Genomic DNA, 6,203 nt, shown 5'->3' on the forward strand with positions numbered 1-6,203 from the left:
CGTCCGTGCTGACGAGGCAGCTTAAACCAACACATTTTGTTTGATCGTTGACACGAGGGACCCACATCTGACCTTCTATCCAGTTATTCCCCCTCAAATCATTATTTTTCCTGAACATTACTTCAAACAATATTGAATCGTGTTCGTCGGCGGCGCCGGTGATGAGCGAGTTGGCCGTTGCTCTGCCGGACGGGCCGGACACCGTGCTGGCCTCCACACAGGTTGGCAGGCTAGCCCGAGCGTGACTCATGAGTGAGCAAGCCGCCGTGCTGGCCTTCGCTCGAGCCAGATGGCTGGCCTTAGCGTGGCGCGCGCGAGCAAGCCGCCGTGCTGCCGTGCCAATCTAGCTAGCAAACTTTGCAGACAAGCAGCTGGATGGAGCTGGCATCCGGGCTGCCGCAACATGGGCTCCGCACCACTGGCGGTTTTGACCTTGCCTTCTGCCAGCGGTGTTAGCTGCGTCCCATGCCCGAGGATGACTAGGTGGACGGGCCGGAGGTAGGAGGTCACTCGGTGATTTTTGTGCAGACTGGCATGTAGGTCCCACAAGTCATAATGCCCGGTCGAATAGAAGGCGTTGACTTAATGGGCGACTTGGGCCCTGTCAGAGGTTAGAATTAGATTCTAACCTTGAACTAACTCTAACCAAAGTGGTGTTTGGATGGCAGGGTTAGATTGACAACAAATGTATCCAAACAGGGCCATGGGTTGAAATGTTCCTATAACGACACTTTGTAGAGAAGTCGTTTCTTGGTAGGGCTGGTTGGTAAGAGCATGTACAATGGTTGATAAGGTAGTCTTATCTTAAGTCTACCACATATGCAAATGGTAGTAGTTTCTTGGCAATTTAGTGGTTTCTTGCATTATTAGTGGTTTCTTGTACGGAAAAATGTACATACTACTAGCGACAAAAGGCGATTCTAGGTTGTGTTGTACTCCAACGATTACTACTTGTGGTCGCGGGATTGTATACCTCGTTTTGTGGGTTTGATCCCGGCCGAACGCACGTCAGCCTTTTTTTTAAATAGTAACTTCACTGAGAGCCAATATTTTACACGGGTAGTTTTAGTTTTGAAGTCAAACGGACGTGCGGCACCACAATCTAGGTGCACTGGATAGCCTAGCCACGTGAACAGGTTTTCCTTCCCAGCATCCCGTGGCTCGCATGCTCGGCCTAGCTGCACCTCGCTTGCAAGTTCCTCATCAGCTAGTAGCATATTTAAATTTAAACTAGTGCCTCCCAATTAAGCCCGAGGAGCCGGAAAAGCCTGGCAGGGGATTGGGAACTATGCAATATGGATCTGTACGTAAAGTTCTCTAGTACTACTCTGTAGCTTGTGGCGTTGCACGCATGGACTTCACTCCATTATCGGCTCTACTATAAAAGAAATTCCTCTTGATGTTTTTTTTGTAACAGAGGCAAAAGCTTTGCTTCATCTCATTCATAAAGAAGGAACTACTAACAAAGTTTGATGAGATCCATTACACCTCCACAAATGGAAGCGAAAAGCCTAGTCTCGCTGTATCAAATAACTCAAATGTTCTGCCCCCGCAGTAACCGTAGCTGATAAACAGGCTGCTAGTGTGTGCGTGAGAGGAGTGGCTGAGTAGGCCAGCTACGTGAGAGGAGCGGCTGAATAGAGCACCGAGAGTACGCACTAGGCCACTATGCAGGTGTACTTTCCCTGCATTGATAGTACAGCGATGGTTCTAGAGAACAGTAGTACCCTCCACTTCCAACTGTAGCTCCTTGGCCCTGAGATTCAAGAGTGCAAAACTAATGCACTGTACTAGACTAGACTAGAAGTACAGTACATCGCACTACTAGTTGAGAAAAAGTAGTACTAGTACTGCTATAGTACGAGTACGTACTCCTCCGTCACATAATGTAAGACGTTTTTTGACACTATTTGGCGTGTACAAAAAATAGCAAAAACAGACCCAAAATTTCTTAATCCACGCCAAAAACTACTACCTAGTGCCAAAAATTTCTTACTAGTGCTATTATTTACAGTATAATGCAATCCTATAACGTTCCACAATGCTAGTACTAGTAGTAAATAGTAGCCTCACCCCTTCGCTAAGGAACGATCTACAGTTGGAAGGGACGAGGCCCTACGGTTACTATGCTCTTATCTCCTCCTCTCCAGTTCCCCTCCCCCCGAAGAGAAGGCAGTTCATCGCTGCTCCCATGGATTCGCCAGGCGGTTCTCCTCCTCGTCGGGGCTGGGAGACCTTGGACAACGATCCTTTGGGAGAAATCACACGCCGCTCTGACATCCTCACCGCCGCAAGACTCGATGCTTCCTCCACCAACTTTTTCAGGACGGTGCTTAAACAGGCTTGGGAAAAGGTCATGCTTGTTGGTCTTCCATGCGTCCTTGAGGAGGAGGTTCTTCTATGGGACCATCCTTCGAATAGTCCACCGCTCCCTGACCATGGTTGCACGTTGACTCCGCTAGAGTTGCCGACATTGAGAGGTAGTCGGATTTTGTCCGATGACAGGTCAGTAATGGAGTTTGATCATGTAGTACTTAGTTATTCCATTTCCATCTCGTAATTTATACGCTGCCCACCGTCTTATATATAGGTCTGGGTCGGTGCCAACGAAGATTGGCTTGCATACCTCCGGCTGGATACCACCATCATTTTGCACAACATCCACAGCGGTGCGGCTGTTCCGGTAGACCCCTTCTCCACCATTGGGATCGGCCTTCCGGACTGGCTGGGCTTGAATACGTATGGTGATGCCTACATGAGATTGAAGAAGATAGCAATTGCAGACCCGCCGATAAAGCGACGCGGCTACGACGATTAATATCTCATCGCGGTGTTCGACATATGGATTGCCATCAATGCAAGAGGTAGTAATGACAGAGGCCGACGCATGTTGGCGGTGGCAGATTTGTACCCCTACACGTTCGTAGACGCCGTGCGCCATCTAGGTCACATTTTTGCGGTGACAAGCCAGGGGACTTGTTTCATTTGGTTGCCATCCTATGGTGCGGGAGATTACAAACGGAATGCACAAACCATCATTTGCATCCCTAACGGTACTCCATTATTTTGCAGGGACTAGTCATCCCCCAATCAAAATAAGATCGCCAATCCTGGATGTGCATTTGCATCCGCAATTCGGTCTAACGTGGAACCTTGTAGCTGACTTTGGCATATTGGGATCAACTATCTTAGTAGTCGTTACCCATGGTACCACTAATGTGGAACATGGTCACACAATCTAGCACGATCGGACCATCACCATCTACCTAGGTATTCCATTTTTAACCCTCTCGCGTTCTCTTTCATTGTTGTACTAGTAGTATACTTAGTAGTACTAGTAGGAGTACTTGTTACCTTGGAGGACGCGTATAGCTAGCTAGGCCCTTGAAGACTTGAACCCACTAGCTGCCACCATTTTTGTTTTTCCATGTCTTACTATCTCATCCATGTAGCCAAGAGTGGCTATATATACTAAGCCGGTTATTTTACTTCCTCTATACTGGAGTAGTACTATCTGCTGCACAGTATTACTGTCCGCCATATTTGAGCACAACATTATTCGCTATAGTTGTAGTACACTCCTACTATGATGACAACTTTGGATATAGGTGATGTGGCGGCATCATACAATAGCATTGTTCGCTATAGTTGTAGTACACTCCTACTATGATGACAACTCCTATAAAACCTTGCTCTTGGCTCTTTGCCTCTTTGGGAGGTTCAACAGTTCATACTCGTGTGAACCTTGCACTTGGCTCTTCGCCTCTTCGGAAGGTCCAACAATGATGATACTATAGTATAATATGCATCTGGCAATCTGACACCGATTACTGCTCCACGTCCATCGCGAGGGCGAGGGCGAGGGAGAGGGAGAGGGAGAGGGCGCTGTAGTCAAAACCCTCTCCTCGTCCTGCGAACCACCATGCGTGTGGGCGAGGAAGAGGCGTAGTAAGCAAGCTTCTCCTCGTTTGGCGAGTTGACAGGACACATCAAAGCAGTACTAGTCTATACTGCATCCTTTCCGATTAATATGGCTTAATTTGAAACAATAAAAATACACGGGCGGTCAATGTATGTAACAATACACTCTTTACGGTCACTATATATAGTTTTGAAGTGATTATATGATCACTACCTCATCGTAGAGCACCGTATTGCACCCTACTGACCGCCCACATAGTCGACGTGGCACTTTGTTGACTGGTTAAATTTTCACCTGGTTTCTGGGTCCCACCTGTTAGTTGGCAGAACAAAGAAATCAGTTAAACAAAACTTTACGCAGGCGCGACAGGAGTCCAACCCTTGCGCGCGAACCACCCTGGTTGTGTATGTGAGTGCATGCACGTGTACTCCCTCGATCTTCTAACAAAGAGTGTACATCGGCTATAAAACAAAGAGTGTAGTACATGATGTACATCTACACTTCCAATGCATTTAGCCTTTAATCTAAATCGATATTGATTGACTAAGGCTGGTTATAATGGGGAGTAACATATACTAGTATCGTGCGCATGATACTAGTGTATGATAGTACATCCGTAGTGCATAGTATCATAGGATAGTTAATTTATTGCCATTCATGACACATAATAGTACATCATTTAATATGATACGGTATCATGATATGATACTCAACTCTCTTTTTCTACATTTAATTCTATCACACCTCATCAAAATTGCTTAGTTGGCATGCATGATACTACCTATTATATTCCCATTACGGGCAGCCTATTGCACCAACTTGTGCTGTAGGTATAGGCTACATGTCTATCCTTAATTACAGCATGCAATGGCCTTCATTTAATCTTCTTCTCTCACTGGTCGCATGCACACATAAGTCTGCTACTTTTGGGCATTGATTATGCCCTGGTCAACGTGTAAATCTCTAAATGTACAGTCTTTCACGGACGTGGGGAGTAGGTTGAGCACTTGAGCGTGAGTGTGTGTGTTGCCTCGTGTGTTGTGTGCCGCATGGGTGCGTGAGTGTTGCGTGCATCCATGTGTATGTGTGAGTGTTGCATGTTGCATGCATGCATGCATGCATGCATGGGGCTTATTCCCTCCCATTGACATGTTCATATTTCAAGCTTCGTTTGTTCCCTACATATGGTGCTACTCCCTCTGTTCCCAAATACAGAGTAAAAGCCTCCCTCTACTCCCAAATACGGAGTATTTTTCTTTCTACAGATTTCAACAAGTGACTAGGTACGGAGCAACATGAGTGAAGTGAGCGTAGAGGCATAGGGATACTATAGAAAGGAAGTCTTCGCGATCTATTATTCCACATCTCGGTCAGAGAGAACTATTCAACTAGTCTTCGCAGTGAAGTGACAACACATGCTGCAGCAGATGGGGCACGTAATTAATAAGCTGAACTAGCGTGTTGGTGTTACTAAATCAGCCTTACCCAGTACTGCCATCATGTTTGCCAGTAGAGCATGCTTCCGCAAATACACATACGCACCTCTGTCCTCCATTAACTGACATATGGGCCCTCTTGTGGTAGACCCACATGTCATCGGTGTAACTATTTACACTCGGAAGGATGGTATATCCTGGTAGTAGTACTAGTAGAATTGAGATTTAATGCAGTTTCTTCCTCGTCTTCCACTCTTCTTCCTCCACTGTTCTTCTTCCTCCTCTCTTCTCCATCGTATGCCGCACACCATTGCCCCCCACTCACTGCTCGCCCGCCCGCCCCATCTTCCTTGGTAGCTCGCGCGTACAATATCCCCCCACTCACTGCTCGGCCACACGAGGAGAAGCTTCTTCGCTCGCCTGCCCGAATCCACTTCCCCGCTGGCTCGTAGGCACCGAAAACCCCAATGGCAGAACCGACTGACACGCAGAGCCGCGATTGGAATTCCCTCCCCGATGTTCTCTTGGAGAAGATCTATAACCGTATGGACCTACTCAACACCGTCCGTCTGGACGCATGCTCGGTGTCTTTGTACTATATACTCGTCTGCAACCGACCGGCTCTTTTCAAGACACCCCACCTGATGATGCCCGATCCTCGCAGGTGGCCCAGACACTGACTTGATGATCCTACAGAGGATGCCGTGGTGCTCCTCGACATGCTACCACTACCCGTCCACCTGTCCTTCATGCATGGCCACTACTGGGCGAGCATGAAGGCCAACTAGATCGTCCTCATCCACCAATCTGGTAGTCCATGGCATCTTGTGGATATCTACACCCAG

The sequence above is a fragment of the Triticum dicoccoides genome, chromosome 4B (assembly GCF_002162155.2).
Source record: "Triticum dicoccoides isolate Atlit2015 ecotype Zavitan chromosome 4B, WEW_v2.0, whole genome shotgun sequence".
Taxonomy (NCBI): Eukaryota; Viridiplantae; Streptophyta; class Magnoliopsida; order Poales; family Poaceae; genus Triticum; species Triticum dicoccoides.